At 43.6% G+C, this 27,438-nt stretch overlaps 1 protein-coding gene and 1 non-coding gene across 2 annotated transcripts in view; one reads left to right on the plus strand and one right to left on the minus strand.

Annotated features, from left to right (window-relative positions):
* LOC124555871 (Down syndrome cell adhesion molecule-like protein Dscam2) overlaps nt 1-27,438 on the plus strand; it is a 606,714-nt gene that overhangs the window by 153,977 nt on the left and 425,299 nt on the right. The gene's annotated exons all lie outside the window — the stretch shown is intronic.
* Nucleotides 3,028-3,102, minus strand: Trnas-cga. The gene has a single exon. It is a non-coding gene; the product is annotated as a tRNA-Ser (tRNA).

Here is a 27,438-nt window from a genome sequence, read left to right on the forward strand (position 1 = left end):
CAGTACATCGATGTTGTCGCCAGTGGTCGGCGGAAGGTGCACGTGCCCGTCGACCTGGGACCGGACCGCAGCGACGCACGGATGCACGCCAAGACCGTAGGATCCTACGCAGTGCCGTAGGGGACCGCACCGCCACTTCCCAGCAAATTAAGGACACTGTTGCTCCTGGGGTATCGGCGAGGACCATTCGCAACCGTCTCCATGAAGCTGGGCTACGGTCCCGCACACCGTTAGGCCGTCTTCCGCTCACGCCCCAACATCGTGCAGCCCGCCCCCAGTGGTGTCGCGACAGGCGTGAATGGAGGGACGAATGGAGACGTGTCGTCTTCAGCGATGAGAGTCGCTTCTGCCTTGGTGCCAATGATGGTCGTATGCGTGTTTGGCGCCGTGCAGGTGAGCGCCACAATCAGGACTGCATACGACCGAGGCACACAGGGCCAACACCCGGCATCATGGTGTGGGGAGCGATCTCCTACACTGACCGTACACCACTGGTGATCGTCGAGGGGACACTGAATAGTGCACGGTACATCCAAACCGTCATCGAACCCATCGTTCTACCATTCCTAGACCGGCAAGGGAACTTGCTGTTTCAACAGGACAATGCACGTCCGCATGTATCCCGTGCCACCCAACGTGCTCTAGAAGGTGTAAGTCAACTACCCTGGCCAGCAAGATCTCCGGATCTGTCCCCCATTGAGCATGTTTGGGACTGGATGAAGCGTCGTCTCACGCGGTCTGCACGTCCAGCACGAACGCTGGTCCAACTGAGGCGCCAGGTGGAAATGGCATGGCAAGCCGTTCCACAGGACTACATCCAGCATCTCTACGATCGTCTCCATGGGAGAGTAGCAGCCTGCATCGCTGCGAAAGGTGGATACACACTGTACTAGTGCCGACATTGTGCATGCTCTGTTGCCTGTGTCTATGTGCCTGTGGTTCTGTCAGTGTGATCATGTGATGTATCTGACCCCAGGAATGTGTCAATAAAGTTTCCCCTTCGTGGGACAATGAATTCACGGTGTTCTTATTTCAATTTCCAGGAGTGTATGTTTCTCCTGCTTTAATACTGCACTTCTGCGTAATATTGATATTGTCTTTGTTGGAGTCAGTGTTAAGAATCTCCACATAGTTCGCAGGTAAATAATTAAAACTGCATGCAGACAGAGCGAAACTTATGAGTTTCTCTCTCGTACTTGCACATCAGTTAATTTTCGGGTATTCTTATTACCCCACTAGTCAGACTGCAGAACGTTGCTAAACACCACGCAGCAGCTGTTCTGCAAGTTATTAGTTAGCTGACAGTGCATGGATGTGACTGGCACAGCGTATAGTGGAGCAAATTGTACATAATGTTTGCTAGAGTTTAAAACAGTTTTGCACAGGGTCAATCAACCGATAAATTACGTACTTGTATATTGTATCCTCCATTTTGGTAATACCATGTTGTTCAGCCGAGGAGGATGAAAAACGTTTCTCGTAATAGCATGTCCGGACACTTTATAAAATCTATAAGGTGATTACCGATAACTTTGTTCACACCTGTGCTTGTGATCTGACATATGAATTTGTTGTAAATGTTTGCTCTACAGTTGCACGTCATCCACCTTAAACAGTCTTTTCCAATTGTCTTATCGTTGTCCACAACCACATTGCTGCTTTCCTGGCAGTCTCCTTCCTCGTGAAGTATTCCTTTATGTACAAAAAACAAAAGATTATAGTCCACTTCACACAATTGCTGCCCTATTCCAGGCAGCTCTTCCATTAGAACATCCATTTTAACGTCAGCTATTTCTGCTTTGTACGATAAGGACTTTTATATTTCTTCGAAATGGCTTCCAGCGCTTCGTTCGCGCTTTTATCCAATATTCATCTTGCTGTCACACTGTCACGTCCATGCAGGAGAAATGGTAGCTTCGCCCTGACACCATGTCTCGCAATGACGAACTTGGAGAATTTATTACTTAGATAATTGTTAGATGAGCCACACGTCTCCTTCTTTAACATCACAGATCGTCAGTTCTCTGACTGTTCCTGACAGTCCACATGGAAACTGATTTTAACTACCATAATGTCATCGCAAAACCGTTCTGTAGTAGGAGTGAGCACATTTAAAATCTTATTCCTAAGGAGCGTATAAATTTTGGTGTAATTTATATTGCCAATGTCAGAAACAAGATAGCGCATGTTCTCTAACAGTAGCCAAAAACCAATATGTTCGTCGATTGGGCACGTCGCCCTCCCTCCTTATGTATGGGATAGGATACATGCAGCCGGAATGTATAGTGCAGCGCTATACTCTACTGTGCGTCTATTGCGCTGTACCATCCCGCCCGAAACCATGGCCGGGTTTACAACTACACCGTACTGTCTGAATACTGTGCTGTATCACCCCATCTGAAACTGTGTTCAGGTACAGCCCCATACTCTCCTCTGTCCCAAACCTCGTCCCAGTACAGCGCTGTATTGTGCATTGCGGCTGCGTGGGTTCTATCCCATACATAAGGATGGCACTCGCGAGGGGCACTCTCTCTCCCTCGCAACGACACTTTGCGCACAAAACAGCGCAATTCGGCTAGGAGTTTACGACTGGATAGCAAGAACAACCAAATTTAGAATGTGTGACCAGATCACGTGACAGGAAGTGCCGCCATTTTGGATCCTTAGAGCTCAAATGGCTCAAATGGTTCTGAGCACTATGGGGCTTACCATCTGAGGTCATCAGTCCCCTAAACCTTAGATCTACTTAAACATAACTAACCTAAGGACATCACACTCATCCATGCCCGAGGCAGGATTCGAACCTGCGACCGTAGCGGTCGCACGGTTCCAGACTGAAGCGCCTAGAACCGCACAGCCACACCGGCCGGCGATATTTAGAGCATTAAATCTTTAGATCATGATGTCTTCTGCGGTAGTGGAAAGGGTCAACATGGATTCCTGAAAAGTGCTTAACATGCTAGAATGAAATCTTCACTCTACAGTGGAGTGTGCGCTGATATGAAACTTCCTGGCAGATTAAAACTGTGTGCCGGACCGAGACTCGAACTCGGGACCTTTGCCTTTCGAGGGCAAGTGCTCTACCAACTGAGCTACCCAATCACGACTCACGCCCCGTCTTCACAGCTTTAATTCCACCAGTACCTCGTCTCCTACCTTCCAAACATGCCTTAGCTGTTAGGGAGAAGAAAGAGGCCAACCGACGAATGCTTTGGTTTATAGTTACTGCTAGAGAAACTAGTCAGTCCTACGTCTCCAAATGGTTCAAATGGTTCAAATGCCTCTAAGCACTGTGGGACTTAACATCTGACGTCATCAGTCCCCTTGACTTAAAACTAGTTAAACCTAACTAACCGTAGGACATCACATACATCCATTCCCGAGGCAGGATTCGAACCTGCGACCGTAGCAGCAGCGCGGTTCCGGACTGAAGTGCCTAGAACCGCTCGGTCACAGCGGCCGGCGGTCCTATATCTAAATTGGCAACATAAATTTCAGCGAAAATGGTACGCCCCTGAGCAAGAAGGACTTAAATGTGATTATGCGTATTGCAGAACCGTTTTGTGATAACTTTATAGTAGTTAGAATCCGTGATCAAGTGGACTGTCAGGGGCAGTCAGAGAACTGACGTTCTGTAAAGCTAATGAAGGCAATGTCTGGCTGATTTAAATATTATCTGTGTAGAAAATTCTCCAAGTATGTCACTGAAAGACGTGGGGTCAAGGCGAAGCTACCAGTTCTCTTGCACGGAAGCGACAGTTTGATAGCAACAGCAACATTGGCCAAAATCACCAGGAAAACACAGGAAACCATTTAGAAGAAATATAGAAGTCCTGTGGCTATACCACATAAAGCGGAATTGGCTGACCTCAAAATGGATGTTCTAATGGAAGAGCTGTTGGGAATATTGCAGCAGCTACGTGCAGACAACTATGACCTTCTGGGTTTGTGCATAACACAAGATTTCGACGGGATTTTCAATAAAATGGAGATGTACGACTACCTAATATCAAACCACGACTTGTACATAGAAGGAGGCCGCCAGAAAAGCAGCAATGTGATTGTGGATAACGATAAGGCAGTTGGAAAGACTGTTTAATGTGGATGCTATCCAGCTGTAGAGCAAACTTTTGCAACAAATTTATATGTCAGATCACAAGCACAGGTGTGAACAAAATTATCGGTAATCACCTTATAGATTTTATAAAGTGTCCAGACATGCTATTATGAGAAACTTTTACATTCTACTTGGCTAAACAACATGGTATTACCAGAATGGAGCGTACAATATACAAATACGCAATTTATTGTGTGATTGACCCTGTGCAAAACTGCTGAAGTGTTTTAAACTCTAGTAAACAGTATTTGCAATGTGCCCCACTACACACTGTGCCAGTCACATCCATGTGGTGTCAGCTAACTAATAACTTACAGTACAGCTGCTGTGTGGTGTTTAACAATGCTCTGCAGAGTGTCTGCTGGGGTAATAAGAATACCCGAAAACTCATTGATGTGCAAGTACGACAGCATAACTCTCAGTACCCAGAGAAACTTATAAGTTATGCTCTGTCTGCATGCAGTTTTAATTTATTTACCTGCAAAGAGATTCTTAACACTGACTCCAACAAAGACAATATCAACATTATGCAGAAGTGCAATATTAAAGCAGAAGAAACGAATTTGTCTTAATCCAGGTGATTGTTCTCCACAATACTGTCAGATACAGATATCGCCGAATTGGGACTGGTTCCTACAAGTAGTAGGGCAAAGGTGGCATCAGGACAATTTGTTAGTGCAGGCTACCTACATCAGGGACAAATGTACATTCAGGGGAAAACCTATTGTTTTTCTTTGATTAACAGGTCATTAACCTTTTTTTTGTTTTGAGTCATTAGTAGACCGCGGATTTTAGGTAAAAACCTATTTTGTTCCCAATTTCATATTTGCGTGAAAATTTGTACTTATGCATTTCATGATTATTTACACTTAGTAGCGTTTATTCTATAGGACCTAAAAAAGCCTATTTCGACGTTAGTGCCTATTTTTACCTTTCGGCTTTAATATCCTAAAAAGTGTCTATTTCATCATATAAGACAGTGGCTCCAAGTTTTTTCACACTATACGACAGCTGGAAAAAAATATTTTCTGCCCAGCGTGCAGCAAGGTGGCTAGTTGATACGCGCTCATTCTTCGTATTTGCCTAACACTTCGGTCTTTTTTCATTTCTTTATATCGCTATCCCTGTCAATACAAAATACTCTTTATAGGTGTTTTATTATTCATATGTAAAAAATAGATCACGGATCTTTAGGTTAAAACGTATTTTTTCCCTAAGCTCCAATTTGAATATAAGTTGGTACTTAAGCGTTTCATGACTAACTAAACTGAATACCGTTAGTTCTATAGGACCTAAAATTGCGTATTTCGACGTTGACGCCTAATTTTGCCTATTTCGGCATCAAAATACTAAAAAGAACCTATTTCGTTAATCTGACATAGAGTTCTTGTGTTTTCAAAGATTAGAAAAAGGAAGTAAACTTAGGGCTTTACGTCTCGTCGAAGGCAAAGGTCGTTAGAGACTGATTACAATTCCTTTGATTGCCTTACTACCAACAACACTCGGCACAGTTGAATGGTCATCCATTCAAGTACCCGCCGACCGCGACAGTGCCTAACTTCGGTGTGCGAATGGGAACCGTTCAAAGATTTGAGATACACATTAGTATCGAACGTGGGAGTACTAAATGTTATATTTGAAAATATTTCGTTCGTAGGATTCTGGCCAGTTGTGTATTTTCACAAAGAACCGGTTTCAAAGGCCTTAAGCTGAGCACGGATTAAAAAATCACAATGTTAATCGTAGACGCCCTCTATAGCTAAATTACTGCCCTTCGCGCATTTTCTCCTATCAAACTACTCTGTTTCGTGAAAGGTATTATACGTGAATTTTCCGGTTCGAAAAATAACTTGCCAGTAGTTAGATGTATTCACCTGAAGCACCGGTGGATTCCGTTCGCTTGTTCAGAAGGGGCGGCCATCTGTCAGGTGCCATATGTCCAGCAACGAGTACGGTACTTCCCCTACCGCTCCCATGCACCGCAGTAAAAAGAAAAAAAAAAAAAAAAAGAACAGATCATCGTTCACTTTCTCCCAGCGAAAACAAAACAGTACATTGTGTAGTGACCGACGTGTTAAGTGTTACTGACGTTCTAAGTGCAAAATAAATTCTAGTTTCTGTGTGAGAATACTACGCCATGATAAAAACAGCTATTTCAAAGTCTACTCATATAAGGCAGTGGCTGCAAGGTTTTCCGCATTATACAACAGATGGGAAAATTATTTTGTGCCAAGCATGCAACCAGGAGGTTAGTTGATGTTTCTCTTAGACTTTTTATTTCCCTGTCACTTAGGATTCTTTTTTTATCGCTATCCTTTAGTAATACGAAATACTCTTTATATGCGATTCTAAACTGCATTTCCCTTTTCTCTCGTATTAGGTTTCGAGTGTTAAGAAATCTCACTTAACTCAGCATGCAGATGGAATCGCACATAAAGCTAATGTTGAACGAAAGTAAAAATTGAAGCAAACTCTTGTAACTAGTAAATCTGTTGAATCTTCCGAAAAAAAACAAGTTCTGCAGTGATTTGTGTCATACACTTGTGGCAGCAAACATCCCCTTTCGTAAACTAGAAAACCCTATTTTCAGAGGTTTCCTTGAGAAGTACTGCCATCAGTCTATTCCTGCAGAGTCAACTTTACGTAAGAATTATGTGGATTCAGCTTACAATGCTGCATTGCACGGAATCCGAGAAGATGTTGGATAGTCTTGTATATGGATTTCTGTGAATAAAACTACTGATAGTCTTGGCCGTTACATTGCAAACCTGATTATTCGCAAGCTAGATCCAGAGGCTCCATCCAGGGCTCATTCGATTTACTCAAAACAGCTTGCAAAAACTAACCAACAGACAATAGCACAGTTTGTGAACAATGGGCTTAAGGTGCTATACCCAAACGGAATGGATGAGAATAAGGTGCTTCTGGCCGTCACTGATGCTGCTCCATATATGATAGCAGCGTTTCAACTATTGAAAGTATTCTACCCATTGATGCGGCACGTAACTTGTGTAGTGCATGGTATCAACCGCATAGCAGGGCAAGTAAGGCTACAATTTCCTAAAGTAAATGAAGTAATATCTATGGTGAAGAAAATTTTTGTTAAGGCGCCATCAAGATACAGGCATTCAAAGAACAGCTTCCAGATGTCCCATTGCCGCCAGAGCCTGTTGTTACCAGCTGGGACACGTGGCTGATAGCAGCAGAACACTATAGTACGCATCTCTCAGCTGTCCAGAAGGTGGTTGAAAATATACTGGAGGATGCTGCATCCACAACTGCAGCAATGGAGTTACTCAAAGATTCTTCTTTAAAACGGGACTTATCTTACATTCGGGGCCCACTACACATTTATGGCAATAATAATTTCATAATTAGAAGGCTCAGGGAGACCTATCTACGACAATATTTCTTTGCTTGAAGAAGTCAAAATGAAAATTAATGAAGCGCCAGGTGAAGTAGGGGAAAAAGTACGGGCAAAAATGCAAACGGTTTTGCAGAAGAACACTGGCCTGAACGAGTTGTGTGCAGCTGCCGACATACTTAGTGGAAAATCCAGCACTCCTGACTGCAGCGTTCCTGTCCAACATGTGCCGAAAATGAAGTACGCCCCTGTCACATCTGTTGATGTAGAACTTTCTTTTTCAGCGTATAAATTGATTCTGACTGACAAGCGCCACAGTTTTTCACTAGAAAACCTAGAAAAGATTTTGGTTATTTATTGTGAAGCTAACTATGGTCAGAATATGTGGAACTACGAATGTATTAATTAAACCATTGCCACATCGTTTTTGACGGAGATCTTTATCTTGCAGGAACTCAAAAATGTTTGGAGTTATGTTCAACATTAATGTTGTAGATTGCTGTGCTCTGTAACTGTATAAATATTCATTATCCTTGTTTTAATGACTAATAAGATGTTCATACTGTCAACACTGTGTATTTTAATTTATTTTTATTTTCTTTGCATCATTTTTATTAGAGCCTATTTTAGGTTTTATATAGCCTAAATGAACTACTGAAGGAGCCTATTTTAGGTGCCTAAAACACACTTTTTTACGACCTAAAAATCCGTGGTCTACTGATGACATATGTCGATGTGTGCTTGCTTTTGTAAGAGAGCAGCCAGAATAAAAGTGTGAAGCAGAAAAAGTTTCTATATTAATTTAAAGAATATTTTGAATTTCATTGTGTTTTATTAAGCAATACATTAGAAATTGAACTTGTAATGACGTCAGTGATTATCTGATTAGTGGTTGACTCAGGCAAGTTTTGCTGCGAGAATGATCTGGAAGGATCATTCTGATTGGTAATTGAGATCAATAGCCAATCAGAGTCAAGCAGTTCCCAAGCGCAGATAATTAGATAGACAGAGAGGAGATGAACATCGATATAGTCGCTCCCTAACCTGCTTCCGAGTAACACCATGTTAGATGTCTCCTTGAAAATAATATGTAAAATGAATAACTAGTGAGTTTATTGCGTTTAAAACGTGTCGTGACTAAGGCGGTTTAAGTTAGAAACATTTTGAGGAAAGTTTGAAGTTTCTGAATAAGTTATTTGAAGTTTTATAAGCGTGTGATCTTTTGGTCGTAGAGACAATCCTCGTGACATATTCAGTGTTCTTTATGGGATACTTCGGTGAGCACTTCTGACACAGAAGACTACTGAAACGACCGACTGTTCAACTCGCTAATAGTGGTGGGTCAGTGACTGTTAGATCGCAAATTTAATAGGGTCAGACTTGCAGAAATTCTGGCTGCTTTTTCGTGTGATAATATGTTGTATAGACTGTGGACTTGTAGTGATTGAGCCTTTGCCTTATTAAATACGAACTTAATAGCCATTTCATGTGCTTTATTAAGAATAAAAAGCCGCTTCAATAGAATTTTCAAATTCTTACTGAAATTAAACTGTATCGTCCGAACGCCCGAAATTTTTTAATATGAACTTACAGGAACTGATTTGCAACTTGAGTTACGCGACCTCTGTGTGGTAGGTATTAGGTAGTGGTTACATCAATACTGCTTTACACTGCCTAGTGTGTCTCTACTACTGCAGAGTGAAGGGACTAAGTAAAGCAGAAATATAGAGGGATGTGAACTGTTCGGAGAAAGTTACTGAGAGAGAGTATGGAGACGAAAGGACGAAGAAAGAACTCGCCCCGCCGCAACCTCCCACTTACGATGATCCTTCTTTGTTGGTTGGTTGGTTTGTGGGATTGAAGGGACCAGACTGCTACGGCCATCGGTCCCTCCTTTTCAACGTCTGAGTATCACACACAAACATTATGCAAATCAGATAATGAAATTTCCACCAAAAATAGACAGCAGCATTAAATATATCGGAGGTCTTGTTCGCATCAACGTTTGAGAGCACAAGCACCCTCCTAAACCACAACGTTCCACTAAACATATATGATGGAAAAAAAACTCCTGCCGATCACACAAACTAGAGATCGCGATGCGTACGCCATTTGCCGTCTACAGCATAGCCCCCGTCCGCACTGGCAGGGAGAGGTAACTGTACTCGAACGCAGTCGTACAGGTAATACAACTATTGGAAACAATAAACTGACCAATCAGGACTTTGACAACGCGATTGCGTTTTTAAAAGTACTGTAGAATTCCTAAACTGGTTCTCATCATCGCTACATTCGGAAGGAAGGAGGAAGGTGCTTGATACAACAGACACAACAGCAAATACCATCCCAGAGCAGAGGCCTCTGCGATGTGTTGAGGAGCACTAAACATGACACATTTAAACCACAGTCCAGTCCGTGGCAATAAGTTGTCATGACTAGATGTCAGAGATCGCCATGAATTGGGTATCTGATATCGCGATTGGGTTTTTTCAAGCACTATAGAATTCCTAAATTGGTTCTCTCTAGTACATTCGGAAGGAGGAAGGCCTACAGCATGGCAGGAAAGAGACAACAGAAAATACCATTGCAAGACAGAGTCCACTGCAGTGTACTCAAAGGCACTACACACGACACACTTAAACCACGAACCAGTCCTTAGCAGTAGCTGTCATGACTAGATGTCGGAGATAACTGAAAATACTCGCACGCCCCACGCGCTACTGTCCCTAGGTTCGGTCTTGCCCCCATGTACACTGCCAGCGCTGCGTAAAGAGGTCAATGAAAATTACCCTCGTGGCCGCAGAACCAGGCCTGGACGCTCTTGTATGCCAGAGTGTACCACCCCCAAGCCATGGACGGCATCCAGGGAAGATTGGAGTGGTAGAAACTCGGATGTTATTAATACCTCCAGCACAAACGTTCATCATTTTCAATTTTACCCAAACCGAGGCAACGATGTTGCTGACAATAGACCTCTAGTTTCGCACGCAAAATGTACATTCCTCCGTTTATAAGAGTTATTACCGAAGACAGAAGAAATCAGACAATACGCGCGTTTTCACGTCGCTAAAGTTGCAAAAAGTCCTGTACGGGACTATGGCATAGGATATTCTCCCTTTAAGTATTGTGTCATCAGTTAGAATAATATCTTTCCTTATCTGTCACGTCCTGCATCACAGGACTAGAATATTAAACTCATTTTTGGCTCATGGGCGAGTGCTAAGATCTATCACTGTCACAGGACACCACCTCACTTTCGAACTCTCTCTTACAGTAACCTAATGTCTCGCCGCATATGAAGTCTCTTAAGGTAACAGCACTGAGAAATTGTAAATATAAGTCTTATACTAGGTATCACTTTATAAATTCGGTAACGCGTCTGGTTTTATTACGATGGTTGAGTCTCCCTGTATAGATGGACGTCCGTAATATCGTTAAAAGAAATTGCTGCAACGAAAAGAATACCAAGGGAAGAATCATACCCGTGGTGCCATAGCCATCGCCTACACCCGCCAGGCGGCAAGCCATTGATATCAAATTGATGAGCTAATAAATTAGATTGATCATGAGAGTAACTTTGTGCAGCTAGGAATTTCTCTTTCTCAGTAATCGGATTACAGTCATCAGGTAGTTCAAATGGGAATCCAGGGAGGGAAGACGATGTTCTTTTTGGGGAACGCTATTGAGAATCGACATTTGAAGCTGACCACAAAAAGATTCTACTGCCGGCAACATACATTACCCGAAGGACTATGCTACTAAAAACACAATCACAATGACTATTTTACCGTCACCCTGCATAAGAAACGATATTGGCTCTACAAGTACACACAAGAGTCACTGAGAGTTTTACGCTTTCTGGTAGATATGCTGTATAGCGATTTGAAATCAAATATTTCCATTCGTCCACATACCTGCCTTGGATCCCGCGGTGATGTCTTTCAGTGATTACAGCCACTACTGAATCATATTCGTGGCACTCTCATATCTCGAAACGAGTCACGTTTTTCGAACCTATCTGCTACAATAGAACTACAACGTGATTTTAGGTAGTCTCTACGCATCTTGTAACTGCTCCCCAGTCTCTTCCCGCCACCCCTGCAGCTTTGCGCGTGTGATCGTTCCAATGTAAGTCGGGACTGAACAGAATTCGGAGAGCGTTACATCCACCACCTTGTGCAACCCATCTAGAAACAGGCTAAGCAGAGTTAATGCGGCAGGACCGTGGTTTGACCAATCGATGGAAATGGGAACGTGTTGTCGTAGCTCCGCCAACGATGTACGATGTGTAAGGTCCGCGCCAAAACGAAGCTTTCTTCTTCAACATGAGGTAATATAAAACACAATATGAACAGTTAGGGTGGTGTGTCCGATCAGGCAAATTAGGAAGACTCCACATCAGACAGAAACTGGAAGAAGAGCGTTTATTTTGCTACATCATTGCAATGCGTTTCCAAACTACGTACAGGTATTACAATCCGAAGGAGATCTACGTCCAGGATACATTCACATCTGTCACCCAAACATTCTTTCATCGTTATTTTGTACTATCCAAAAGAGAAAAACTACGAACTATAAAAGCTCCGCTAACTTCATCCGACAGAGAACTCGATAAGAGTTTTTTACTGCATCTCTCTCTTCCAATATATCGAAAACAGATACCGTCTGCTTACTAGCATCGAGCATTTGTAGTGATGCTACTAAATATATATGCATTGATCCATTGGAGCAGATGGCCAGTGATCGAAGTCGCTAGCACAGACCAGTGTAACGTTTCATCGCCTAAACTGTAGGAGAACCATATCCCACAGGCTATGTGTCGCAAGAGACGGTCGCTGTTTTGTTGTTTGCTACATTGTTTTCTTCTGTTATAACACGCTTTGTACACCGCCAGACATTCTGTCTTTTGCACCACGACTTCGAGGTTTATGTCAGGTTCTAAACTGACACTAACACGTTTCCATCCATTGGCTCCAACAGAAAACTGGACAGTGTACATAGTAAATCATGTTGCTGTTGTTCCCACAACACAAATACTGAATGATTGAAACAAAAGACATTCATAACATAAGGAAACTGGAAGAGTTGTTAGGCATTGTGGATAGTTTCCAAACTGCTGTTCGCAGGTGACTGACTCCCTCTATATTTAAAATCATCTTTCATAGTGATGGGATAGCTGATGGCTCGGTGTTCCGTTTCTTTTGATTCTGTTGTAACGGCGACCGGAACGGTCGCGGGGTAGTAGTAATGGAAATGCGGCGGGACCCGCGGAGCGGCCCGCGAACAACAACACCACAACGGGATGGGATTGGCACGGCCAACGGAAGACGTTACGACACAACAAGGACAACAGAGTAACAAACCAAACAAGGCAACCATGTCCAGTGGAACAGAAACACGAAAGTCGATACACTGTCTGAGGCGATATGTCTTGAGACGCACGCGATGTTAGATTGCTGGCTGAGCTTTTTTTTTCTTTCTTTTTTGAATTTCGATTCCCACAGAAGGGGGCTGCAGGCTGGCAGCAGCTTAGTATGCCGCTCTTCAGCCTACAGACTTTGTTTTAAAAAGATGAAGATAATAAATAATAAAAACAGGCGATAAAATCGTAGACTTAAATGGTAACATGGCGAAAAAAAATCATGGAACTTAAAACATAGAACAAAGGGATGATGATGCTAATAAAATACATAGGAAGCAGACAGGTAAAATAATAGACAGACAATTAAAAATCATGGCGACAGTCTGGTTTCTGTTCGCAAAAGACATAAAATTCACACCCAGTGACAGCATGGTTTCTGTTCGCAATACTTGGAAAGACGAAACAACACTGAACATTCACTGGAACATTGCACTAAAGGGTTGGAAAATATGACATACTACAGCCGAGAGCAGGACAAGATGATGGGAAAATAAAAAAGGGGGGAAGGAGAGGAAAAGCGAAGGGGGGAGGGGGGAAAGGAGCCGATGGAGGATGAGGACCCATAAGAGAGGTGGGGGGTGCTGGACAGACGCGACAGGGAGTGGGGAAAGCAGAGGAGGGGAATACAAAGTGACTCGGGGGAGAGGGACAAGGGAGGTAGGGAGAGGTTAGGCGGGGAGAAAACAGGATGGAAGGGTGGGAGAGGGAGCTCAGGGAAAGGACAGAGAGAAGGAGGGGGGGTGAGGATCAAAGTTGATAGGAGGGATAAATGGAGGGAGAGAGGGCATCATCCAGGAGGGTGAGTTGATGGAAGCCACCTTGGGAAAGGAGATGAAGGGTGTAGAGATGGAGGAGGAGGAGGAGGAGATTAGTGTTTAACGTCCTGTCGACAACGAGGTCATTAGAGACGGAGTGCAGGCTCGGGCGAGGGAAGGATGGGGAAGGAAATCGGTCATGCCCTTTCAAAGGAACCATCCCGGCATTTGCCTGAAGCGATTTAGGGACATTACGGAAAACCTAAATCAGGATGGCCGGAGACGGGATTGAACTGTCATCCTCCTGAATGCGATTCTGTAGAGATGGAAGGTAGGGGGGACGCAACAGTGAAGACGTGGCAGGGGGTGGGGATGGGAGAGGAGAGGAGCAACCAGGGGGTGAGGGGGATCAAGGTGGCAGGAGGTGTAGAGGATGCAGATATGTTCGAGGAATAGGAGCAGATGGGAGAAAGGAATGAGGTCTTAGAGGATCCCCATGGGGGACGGGAGGCGTATACGGAAGGTGAGGCAGAGTGCATGACGCTCAAGGATCTGGAGGGACTTATAGTATTTGGGGGGGCGGTGGCAGATATCCAGGTGGGACTGGCATAACAGAGGATGGGACCGATCAAGGATTTGTATGATGATGATGATTAGTGTTTTAGGGCGCACAAAAGGATTTGTAGGTGTGGAGGATAGTAGAGGGGTGCAACCCCCATGTCCGGCCAGAGAGGAGTTTGAGGAGTCAGAGGCGGTTGTGGGCTTTGGATTGGATGGAGCGGAGATGAGGGATCCAGGTGAGGTGACGGTCAATGGTGAGGCCAAGGTACGTTAGGGTGGGGGTGAGCAGACAGGACGGGCACAGACGGTAAGGGAGAAATCCAGGAGCTGGAAGGAGCAAGTGGTACGACCTATGATAATTGCCTGGGTTTTAGAAGGATTGATTTTCAGGAGCCACTGGTTACACCATGCAGCAAAAAGGCCAAGGTGATTCTGGAGAAGGCGTTGGGGCTGTTGGAGGGTAGGAGCGAGGCCGAGGAATGTGGTGTCATCGGCATATTGCAAGAGGTGTACTGGAGGGAGGGGGGTTGGGGCATATCTGCCGTGTACAGGAGATAGAGGAGAGGGGAGAGGACAGAGCCCTGGGGCACACCTGCAGAGGGGTAGAAGGTGTGGGAATTGGCATTATGGATGGTAACATAGGAGGGGCGATGGGAGAGGAAAGAGGCCATCAGACGGATCCAGTTGACAGGAAGGGCGTAGGTTTGGAGTTTAAACACGAGACCAGGATGCCAGACACGGTCGTAGGCCTTTTCGATGTTGAGGGAGACAAAAATGGTGGAGCGATGGGAGTTAAGCTGGAGGGAGAGGAGACGAGTGAGGCGGAGGAGTTGGTCATCGGCAGAGAAGGAAGGTCGAAAGCCACATTGGGTGTAAGGGAGGAGATGGTTTTGGCGGAGGTGGTGATGGATGCGCCGGAAAAGGATGGATTCCAAGGGCTTGCTGAACACTGATGTGAGACAGATAGGACGATAGGAAGAGGCATCAGATGGAGGCTTGTTGGGTTGGGAAAACATAAGATACTGGAGGTTTTCCACAGGTTGGGATAGAAGCCGGTGGCAAGGATGACATTGTAGAGAGTGGCAAGGACTGAAAGGAAGGAGGGAGGGCAGTGTTTGCGGTGGTGGTAGGTAACGCGGTCGTGGCTGGGAGCAGTCTTGCGCTTAGTGCGGATCGTGAGGCTATGTCCTGTGTAGTGACGGGAGTGTTAAGTTCAGATGGTGGTGTGTGGCTTAAGTACTGGAAGCTAGGAGCAAGGGGAGGAACAGAGGTATTCATACGGTCCATGGCGTCAGGGAAGAGGGAATAATCAAAGTTGGGATCATCTGATATGGAAAAAACATCGGAGAGGTGAGAGGTAAAGTAGTTGGCCTTACTGAGGTTGTCAGGAAAGGGATGATCATCAAGGAGGAGAAGGTACTGGGGGGTGGGGCGGTTCCCAGTAAGGCGGTGGAAAGCAGACCAATATTTGGAAGACTTTATTGGGAGAGTGGTGTTGAGTTGTGTACATGTCTGTTGCCAGACGCGGCAGTATGCAAGTTGCGGATGTGTCGTTGTAATTGCCGGTGGCGGGTAAGTGTGCTGGCTGAGCGCGAGGCAGGCGCTTAAGTACGCTATCGGGGGCGCCGCTATTGGCCGCTGGGACCACGTGTTCCACGGTGACGAGCTCACACTAAAAGCGGGCCAGGAGGCGCTCACCGCCACAGTTTACGGCGCGATGGTGCAGAAACCTCTATGGGTCTTCGAAGTCCATGACATCTGGCGCGGATTCAAATTCCGCGGCGCGCGGTACCAGAGATTCCTCATATTGCAGTCATGTACGTGATCACTGTTTCGGTGCTAGCCATCCCTGGAAGGTGTTATCCCTCCATCAAGACTTCTTCTCAATCTCAAACAAACGATGTCAGTCTATCATTATGTGGTAATCAACAGCTTTTTCAGTTTTACCGGTTTTTTACAACGCTGACCAGTAACATGGCAGCATGCTTCTAAATTTCTGCATCATCACTAAACGGCCCCTCCTCTAATTTATGAGTACCATTGCCAATGTAGATAGATGACTGCAACACGTCCATTCCTTTTTTAATTCTCGAATACATACACCACAGTGTACCAGACAGCACTTCGGTCATAGTACGTAATTTACGATTACGATTGCCCATCCTTTGCTATGAGACTGTGAGTCACAGAGCATTCTGGCATTCTTAGAATAAAGTTAGGGACTGAAAGATCTTGCACTGTCTTTGACAACCGTCCCTGCAACACTGCCTCTGGTTTAATCTGCAGCTGGTCGGAAGTAGACCGCTAGATTCCACGTTTCGTGAAGGAACAGAACGGACCAAGTCCGCAAGTTCTGTCCCGCACTCACCCAAGAGCACATCCAGGTGCGCGAATGTTGAGGATGTTAGCACCGCTTATAGTAGATATGAAAGTGTTGTGATCGGACGGAGTTTGAAGCATTTTACGCAAATCAACTGTGCTATCATTTCTAAAGTATTGTTCTAGTATCTGGTGTCAGTACCAAGACGGTATTGGTAAGAGAGAACATAAACACATCCACTCCTAAGGCAACACGGTTCTGCATTTAAAACACGCTATAACGTTCGATCGTTGCATTTTTCAACCTACTAGTCGTGTGGAATCCACCGCTGTTACTATCCCAATGTAAGAAATTTTTATTTCATAGGATAAGACACATTCTCCTTGCGGGTTTCTCTACGATAAACTATGGTGACAAACAGTAAGATGAAAAAACTACTTCCTTTAAACATCGCTTCTTTGTTACACATGCACAATATAGGGTTCCAGCGGTGTTTAGCGCCCACTGTTCACGTCGGATAACGGTTCAGAAATTATACTATGCCCACATCAGTCCTATATAAAATTATCGTTAGTAACGATCTTACAAAGAAAGAGACAAACACATAGTAGCAGTGTTTGACATGTGAAATTACAGTCACGCCGCCACTAACTACGTAAGCAGGACACCTGTCGAGCAGATGCATACACAGGGATTGCAGTACCTCACAAAAATCTGTGGCTAGCTTACAATCACCGTAGTTATGACACTGAAGATTTGATTTTATGCCCAAGATGCAGCAGAGTACGTCGCATAAATCTTCGTTCGTCAAGAGGAATGTGTCGAAACAGAATGGACGTGTTTCATCACACATGAGACGGATGTCCTCTGATGGCAGAGGGTTGCTGTTAACGATCGCAAGTAGAGAGTTCTCTAAGACCCACACAGAACACGCAGTCGTATAGGAGTCGAACGTGGGTTATGTCTCACAACTGATGCATCCCGGCAGAACGACGGAAAAAAAATCAAATGACTTGCAGCATCGCCTCCCTCTCTCCCTAGAATGCATCATCAGTCTACCATTACATCATGCCTCGTTACATCCGATGTCTCTACCCATCACTCAATCGACTCTTTGTCATCCTTTAACTCAGATCTAAGTAAGTTCAGTGGCTGATGGTTCTCTTCTTTTCAGGAAAGCATCAAAGTCAGCAGTAAACTCGCTATCGCACACTCGTTCCCATGTACAAGAACTGTTCTACACCAAGTAGATGACATTCAAGTTCTCCCTCAATTTCCCTGCATTTACGCGCATTTTCCCTCAGTTTATACGTATTTTCCGTCATTTTAGGTAATTTTATAGATTTTATGTCACTTCTGCCCATGCGATAATGGCATAACTCCTCGTTCCGCGTTCTAAAGTACAGTTGCCAACACCTAGTGCAAATGCACTGTTCTTCTAGTCGGGCGGCATAGTATAGCGCTGTACTAGAATGCACCCAGTCACCATAAACCACATATTCTACAGTTGCAGTGTCCTAAAGATGCGGTCGTCGAACGTGCCACATTTATTTCCGCGATTATTTCACGCAGTGCTGCTTGTCTGTTAGCACTGACAACTCTACGCAGACGCTGGTATACTAGATCGTTAAGTGAAGGTTGTCGGCCATTGAACTGTACATGTTGAGAAGCAACGACTGAAATTTGGTATTCTCGACTCACTCTTGACACTGTGGATCGCGGTATACTGAATTCTCTTAACAGTTTCAGAAATGGAATGTCCCATACGTCTAGCTCGAACTGCCATTCCGCGTTCAAAGTCTATTAATTTCCGCCGTGCGGCGATAGTCACGACGGAAACCTGAAACTTTCTGACAGATTAAAACTGTGTGCCGAACCGAGAATCGAACTCGGGATCTTTACCCTTCGCGGGCAAGTGCTCTACTGACTGAGTTACCTAAGCAAGAGTCACGACCCGTCCTCACAGCTTTACTTCCGCCAGTACCTCATGCTCTATATTCTAAACATGACAGAGGCACTCCTGTGAAGCTTGCAAGACTAGAACTCTTTTTCACACTCTGAACAGAAATTTGGTGACTGAAATTTCAAGAGACGATTCTGGCGCAACGAAAAACGGTTTTGTTTTAATGAGTGCCACTTCATTTCACATATATCCGTGGTGCTCTCTTTCCTATTTCGCGATGGTACAAAACGAGCTGCTCTTCTTTGAACTTTTTCGATATCCTCCTTGGATCCTATCTGATGCATATCACACTCTGCGCATAGTACAACAGAAGACGATGTACAAGCATAGTGTAGGCAGTCAGTTTAGTAATCTTGTTGAATTTTCTCTGTGTCCTTCTAATAAATCGTAGTCTTTGCTTTGCTTCACTCGCAAACTTTTTATCTATGCGTTCGTTACAATTTAAGTTATTGGTAATTGTAATCCCGAAGTATTTAGTTGAATTTACAGCCTTTAGGTCCGTGTGACTTATCGTGTAACCGAAATTTAGTGGGCTCCTTTTGGTACTCATGTAGATGGCTTTCGTTATTCCAAATAATATTAGATAATAAACAGTAAATGGCCAACGGGCTTGCCGCAGTGGTAAGACCGGTTTCCGTCAGATCACCGAAGTAATGTGCTTTAGATTAGATTAGATTAGTACTTGTTCCATAGATCATGAATACGACACTTCGTAATGATGTGGAACGTGTCAGGTTAATAAAAGGTGTCAATACAAGATACTACATTAGACAAAATATTACATGACACTCAATTTATTTATTTATTTATTTATTTATTTTTTTTTTTTTGAGGTTGGGAAATTACCCACTTACTATATCCAAATACTCATCTAATGAAAAGAAGGAGTTGTCATTAAGAAATTCTTTTAATTTCTATTTAAATCCTATGTAGCTATTTGTCAGACTTTCGATGCTATTAGGTAAGTGACCAAAGATTTTTGTGGCAGCATAATTTACCCCCTTCTGAGCCAAAGTTAGATTTAACCTTGAGTAGTGAAGATCATCTTTTCTCCTATTGTTGTAGCCATGTACACTGATATTACTTTTGAATTCTTTCGGACTGTTAATAACAAATTTCATAAGTGAATATATATATTGTGAGGCTACAGTGAAGATTTCTAGCTCTTTAAATAAGTGTCTGCAGGATGATCTTGGATGAGCTCCAGCAATTATTCTGATTACACGCTTTTGTGCAATGAACACTCTTTTACTCAATGATGAGTTACCCCAGAATATGATACCATACGAAAGCGGGGAATTAAAATAGGCGTGGTAAGCTAATTTGCCGGCCGAAGTGGCCGTGCGATTAAAGGCGCTGCAGTCTGGAACCGCAAGACCGCTACGGTCGCAGGTTCGAATCCTGCCTCGGGCATGGATGTTTGTGATGTCCTTAGGTTAGTTAGGTTTAACTAGTTCTAAGTTCTAGGGGACTAATGACCTCAGCAGTTGAGTCCCATAGTGCTCAGAGCCATTTGAACCATTTGAACCATTTGGTAAGCTAATTTACTCAGATGTATATCGCCAAAATTTGCAATGACCCTAATAGCATAAGTAGCTGAACTCAAACGTTTCAGCAGATCCTCAGTGTGTTTTTCCAGTTCAACCCCTCATCAATACATACACCTAGAAATTTTGAATATTCTACCTCAGCTACCGATTTCTGATCGAAGTCTATATTTATTAATGGGGTCATTCCATTTACTGTGTGGAACTGTATATACTGTGTTTTGTCAGAGTTTAACGAGAGCCCATTTGCAGGGAACCACTTAATGATTTTCTGAAAAACATCGTTTGCAATTTCACCAGTTAATTCATGTCTGTCGGGTGTGATAGCTATATTTGTATCATCGGCAAAAAGTACCAGCTTTGCATCTTCGTGAATATAGTATGGCAAGTCATTAATATATATTAAAAACAGCAGAGGACCCAAGACCGAACCTTGCGGCACCCCATTCTTGATTGTTCCCCAGTCTGAGAAATCACCAGTTTTTGGCATATTATGTGAACTGTTTATTTTAGCTTTCTACACTCTTCCAGTTAGGTATGATTTAAACCATTTGAGCACTGTCCCATTCATATCACAATACTTGAGCTTATCTAGAAGTATTCCATGATTTACACAATCAAAAGCCTTTGATAGATCAAAAAAATCCCAACGGGTGACTTCCGGTTACTCAGAGCATTTAATATTTCATTAGTGAAAGTGTATATAGCATTTTCCGTTAAAAAACCCTTCTGGAAACCGAACTGACATTTTGTTAAAACTATATTTTTACAAAGGTGTGAAGCTATTCTACAATACATTACTTTTTCAAGAATTTTGGATAAGGCAGTCAGAAGAGAGATTGGGCGATATTTGTTTACATCAGACGTATTCCCTTTTTTATGCAGTGGTATAACAATGGCATACTTCAGTCTATCTGGGAAAATACCCTGCTTCAGAGAGCTATTACATATGTGGCTAAGAATCCCACTTATTTCTTGGGAACAAGCTTTTATTATCCTGCTGGAAATGCCATCAATCCCATGTGAGCTTTTATTCTTGAGAGAGTTTATTATCTTCCTAATTTCAGATGGAGAGGTGGGTGGAATTTCAATTGTATCAAATGGTGTGGGTAAGGCCTCTTCCATTAACTGCCTTGCTTCTTCTAATGAACATTTAGATCCTATTTTCTCTACAACATTTCTGTATTGGCTAACACAGTCTTGGTTAGTTTGGTGCATTCAGTCCTCATGAGGCAAATCGAAGGCCCGCTTAACTGAGAATTGGCGACTCCGGCACGGCAGAGAGAGCCGTGTGCTGACAGACGCTCTTCCATATCCGCATCCAGTGTCGCCTATAGGCTGAGGATGATATGTTTGCTTTGTGGGGCGCTCAACTGCGCGGTCATCAGCGCCCATACAAACTCCCAATTTTTACACAGTCCAATTTTTTACACAGTCCTCTCTAGACACTGTCACTAATGATAATGATGATGATGAAATGATGAGGACATCACAAACACGCAGTCCTTGAGCTGAGAAAATCCCCAACCAGGCCGGAAATAGGCTGAGGATGGAGTTTCAGAATGAACAGTATATGTAAACTGTAGTAGTTACATGATATCACAATACTCAATACAGTGTATCGAGTAATACACTAAAACTCGGAAACTAAGGCTGTTGTATCACAACGTAGATGTTACGGACGCCCAGCCCCTGAAACTCTGCCGCCCTTGTTCTCGGCGAATGCAGTGATCAGCGGGCAGCTAACGGGGACCCTACTCGGGTACCAGCCGCCAGAGGCCCGGAGGCAGCGCCAGCGGTGGCCTCGTAGCGGGTAACGCGGCCAGGCGCTCGTCCTGATTGCGCCTGCTGAATATTCAGCGGCCGGCCTGCTTGCAGTGCGGTGCAGCGATCACCGACGACCTCTTGCATCCCTCCCTCCCTCCCGACGCCGCTACAGGCCAGACACCGTCTGCTGGATCCGGTCCCGGCGTGAAACTGCAGCGACACAGCAGACTGGCAGCTGCTCTTAGGTGCAGCGCCACACGCTGTTGGAAATCGTCCAGTACACTGGAATCACAGACTTATTCTGAACTTCTGCATAAAATCCAAAACGTGAATTTTGCTGAACACGCAGTTGTCCATTCGCACTGAAATGTCTGCTGAAGTCACATGCAAGATTCCAGTGATGTGACAATTCGTGTTACAGAACCAAATTCTGTCGATGGCAAATATTTTAAATATCAGATAAAAGGAGCAACAGGCAAGATTTCATGCAGATATTATAATAAACGGAAAGACTACTCCTGTCTGTGTTTTACAGACATACGATGTGTGGTGTCACCGCCAGACACCATACTTGCTAGGTGGCAGCCTTTAAATCGGCCGTGGTCCGTTAGTATACGTCGGTCCCGCGTGTCGCCACTATCAGTGATTGCAGACCGAGCGCTGCCACACGGCAGGTCTAGTCTAGAGAGACTCCCTAGCACTCGCCCCAGTTGTACAGCCGACTTTGCTAGCGATGGTTCACTGTCTACATACGCCCTCATTTGCAGAGACGACAGTTTAGCATAGCTTTCAGCTACGTCATTTGCTACGACCTAGCAAGGCGTCATATTCAGTTACTATGATTACTATCTTCAAGAATGTATTCCGAACAGATAATATTGTGAATCATGTACCGTCAAGAGCGACGTTCATCTTAAATGGATTAAAGTTAAGTATCATACTAATTACGTCCGCTTTCTGAATTCTCATTCCTTGGCATGTTCCAGACCTCACGTCAGTATAGTTCTCCCCTCCTCACGCCAGCCTGCGTGAGCTAAAACGCGTGCATTTTGGCCTCCACTCGTAACACCGTGTTGGCTCTTCTGCTAACACAAGACGATGTCACAATTTCAATACAGAAATAGAATGATCTGCAAAACAGAATTTACCATACTAAAATATGACTACATCCACAAATAAAACTAAAACAATAACTTCTTTGGGAGGAATCCCACAACAATAAAAATGTTGGCGAACAGTGCAATAATAAAACAGGTCATTCATTTAATTATCTGGTATTTGGTATCACATATGAGTACGGCAAAGAAATAAATAGTTGCAAAATTTGGAAACATATGTTTCCATACATAGGTACTTCAGAAACTAAACACGGAAGCTAACACTACTGTACGAAAGTGAATGACACATCATTTACAAACAACCAGAAAGTAAGGTCTAGGCAGTCGAAATGAGATTCGTAGGTCTGTGGAAGACAGTGTCAGAGTAGGAATTGGACACATTTAACATCTGACACAAAACTGAAGGCAACATAAGAAAATGTTATGATAATTTTTTGTTATTATTATTGTTAATTTAGCTCCAGTTTATTGACTCATACTGCCAACAGCCTGCTAAGATTGTAACTCTCATGTGTAAAGACAAACCATAAGACATTTTGAACAAAAATTTAAGATTACGATGGTAGTATGAAAATTTATCTATATGAAATGGAAAGAAACGACTCATCTGAGCGAAAACTTTTTATTTTTCCATGTAGTCTAACTCTACACTGATGCACTTTGTCTAGCGATGTTCCAGGCCCTTGATCCCATCTCGAAAATTGGTTCTTTCCGAGCCTGCAAAAATTGTGACTGTAAGTTCTTCATTTAAAGTGAATCTCTGGCCATCGAGAAAATTTTGACCTTGAGAATATATGGAAGCTGATGGTGCCAAATCAGGCGAATAAGTTATAAGACGGATGTGACTATAGTTCGTATTTGATTTCATCTATGTTTGCCATGGCAATGACACTTGTGTGTGGACACCCATTGTCTTGATGAAACATGACTTTCTTACTTCCCAAACCAGGCCGTCTATCACCTGACTTTTGCTGTAGTTGATTCAGGGGGTTAGCGTAATACTGTCACATAGTTTTTTGACCATTGTGAAGGTAATCCGTCTGCAAAGCCCCTTTCGGACCCAAGAAAACTGACGCCATGACCTTTCCCGTCAACTGTGCAACCTTTGCTTTTCTTCGTGGCGGTGATTCAGCATGTTCCCGCTGCTCTGACTCTTGTTTTGTCTCCTGGCTATAATAGTGGACACAAGTTTCGTCTGTGCCCTCAAGCCGGCGTTCGATTCGTTTCTGGTACTGTGATACTGCGTTAAGCTTTGCGGCACCCATCTAGCAGATACTTTTCTCATGTCCAGTTCCACTGTTAAAAAGCGATATGCCTGTTCATATGACATCCTTACAGCTTCAGAAATTTCTCACACTTTGAGTCGGCAGTCCTCCAAGATGATTTTATGCCCTTTTTCAGTAATTTCAGAGGAGTTGGTGGAGGAGGAACGCGGGGGAGAGGTACACCTTGTCGGCCACTACGTCAACCATCATCTAAGCTGTCCCGATCAAATTTAAATCCGTGTGTCCACTTGGTAACAGTGATAGATGCAATAGTAAAGTTCCCCAGTGTGTCTTGAGAATCGGCATGAAATTCCTTTGGTTTCATATGTTTCTTTACAAAGCACTTAATCACTGCTGGTTTCTGGATTTCATCCAACTTCAGAAATCATTACACGGGAAGACTAACACAGAGACCTCACACCACAGGTCTGACGCCTCATGTGTTTACTTCTATAACAAAAAAAAAAAAGGAAAAATGTGTGTGAAATCTTATGGGACTTGACTGCTAGGGTCATCAGTCCCCAAGTATACACTACTTAACCTAAATTATTCTAAGGACAAACACACACACCCATGCCCGAGGGAGGACTCGAACCTCCGCCGGGACCAGCTGCACAGTCCATGACTGCAGCGCCTTAGACCACTTCTATAACCGTATGGCATTACTGAGCGGGAGTACAAGTTGTTCTATCCGATGCCACTTCGTCGACGTCAGATTCTTTGTGATAAAGATGAGGTGAAATGATGAGGGCGAAACAAACAACCTTTATCAGAAAGATAAAATCTCCTACCCTCTGCGGGACCCCACGATCTACGAACCATCGTGGTAGGCAGGTTAGTAGAAGAGTACACAGTAACGCGCCCATCTTGTCAATAGGTTTTCTGCCTGGTCCGTGGCACGTCTGTTGACTGTAGTCAGAAAACGCTCAGCTAAAAACGTTTAAAAATCTTGCTATGAGAAGCTGAAGGACGATCCGATGCACTTCCAAGTGGTTACGTGGATTTCTGGTCAGAAGACTATAGGATAACAATGGTATATCATGAGTAGGATTCTTTATGAATAGGAAGGTACTGCAGAAAGTGAGTTAATGTCAACTGCTCAGAGATCGGTTTGTTATCACCAGAATTGACAACAAACTAACACCGACAACAATATATCGTTATACATGACGACGTCGCAAGCAGAAGAAATAGAGAGCGTATATGAGGAAACGGAAACGGTATTTCAGTACGTAAAGGGAGATGAAAATCTAGTAATCATGGAGGATGGGAATGCGGATGTAGGGGAAGGAGTAGAAGAAAGGATTACGGGAGAACATGTGCTTGAAAGTAGGAATGAGAGACGAGAAAGAGTAATTGATTTCGGGAATAACTTTCAGCTAGTAATAGCGAATACTGTGTTCAAGAATCACAAGAGGAAGAGGTGTACTAAGAAAAGGCCAGGAGATAAAGGAAGCTTCCCGTTACATCAAGGTGAGGCAGAGATCTGAATATCATAAGACGGAATGTAAGGCGTACCCAGGAGAAGATATAGACTCAGATCAGAATTTAGTAATGAGGAAGAGAAGGTTAAAGTTTACGAGACTAGTTAAGAACAATCAGTGCGCAAATAAGTGGCATACACAAGCGCTAAGGAATGAAGACTCACGCTTGGAGTTCTCTGAGGCTATAGATACTACTATAATGAATAGCTCTATAGGCATTTCAGTTGAAGAGGAATGGACATCCCTAAAAAGGACAATCAGAGAAGTTGGAAAGAGGAACTTAGGTACCAGGGAGATAACTGTGAAGGAACCATGAATAACATAAGAAATAAGGTGATCGACGAAAGAAGGAAGTACAGAAATGTTTAGGGAAATTCAGGAATACAGAAATACATGTCACTCAGGAATGAAATAAATAAGACGTGCAGGGAAGATAAGGCGTAGTGTCTGCAGGAACAATGTGAAGAACTCTAAAAGTAAATAGGGAAAAACGGGCAATATACAATATGCACAAGAACCAAGAGGGAACAGTCAGACTAGAAGACCAAGACGAAGCTCTCGGATTAAAAAGTGTGTAAGACAGGGATATAGTCTTTCGCCCCTACTGTTCAATCTAAGCGTCGAAGAAGGAATGACAGAAATAAAGGAAAGGTTCAAGAATGTGATTAAAATTCAAGGTGAAAGGATATCAATGATGCCGGCCGGAGTGGCTGAGCCGTTCTAGGCGCTACAGTGTGGTACCGCGCGACCGCCACGGTCGCAGGTTCGAATCCTGCCTCGGGAATGGATGTGTGAGATGTCCTTAGGTTTGTTAGGTTTAAGTAGTTCTAAGTTCTAGGGGACAGATGACCTCAGAAGTTAAGTCCCATAGTGCTCAGAGCCATTTGAACCATTTTGATATCAATGATTATATTCGCTGATGACATTGGTATCCTCAATCAAACCGAAGAAGAATTACAGTATTTGCTGAATGGAATGAACACTCTAATGACTGCTGTATATGCACTGATAGTAGATCGAACAAAGACGAATATAATGAAAAGTAACAGAAAGAAAACAGCGATGAACTTGACATCAGAATTGGAGATCACGAAGTAGACGAAGTTAAGAAATTCTGCTGCCTAGGAAGCAAATTAACCCGTGATTAATGAAGCAAGGAGGACATAAAAAGCAGACTAGCACTGGCAAAAAGGACATTCGCGATCAAGTGAAGTTTACTAGTATCAAACACTGGCCTTAGTATGAGGAAGAAATTGCTAAGACTGTACGTTTGGATCACATCATTGTACGGTAATGAAACGTGGACTGTCGGAATATAGGAACAGAAGAGACTGGAAGCATTTGAGATGTGGTGCTACATAAGAATGTTGAAAATTAGGTGAACTTGTAAGATAAGGAATGAGGACGTTCTCCAAAGAATAAGAGAGGAAAAGAGAACATGTGTCAAGAGATAACGGAATAAATTCCATGGTTCTAGTGAGAGCTGTAGAGGGTGAAAGCTGTAGAGGAAAACTGATACTGCAATACATCCAGAAAATAATTTAGGACGCAAGTAGCTACTCTGAAAAGAGAAGGATGGCACAAGAGAAGATCTCGTGGTGGGCCGCATTAAGTCAGTCACAAGACTAATGACTCAAAAAAAGTAGTTTCTCTCCATGGGTCTCACGAGCCAGCGTCACTGGGCGATTCGCGCAGTGAGTTGCGGCACAACGAACAAATATACAGCCACGACGAAGTTCAGAATAGTTCAAATGG

The sequence above is a fragment of the Schistocerca americana genome, chromosome X, assembly GCF_021461395.2.
Source record: "Schistocerca americana isolate TAMUIC-IGC-003095 chromosome X, iqSchAmer2.1, whole genome shotgun sequence".
Lineage (NCBI taxonomy): Eukaryota > Metazoa > Arthropoda > Insecta > Orthoptera > Acrididae > Schistocerca > Schistocerca americana.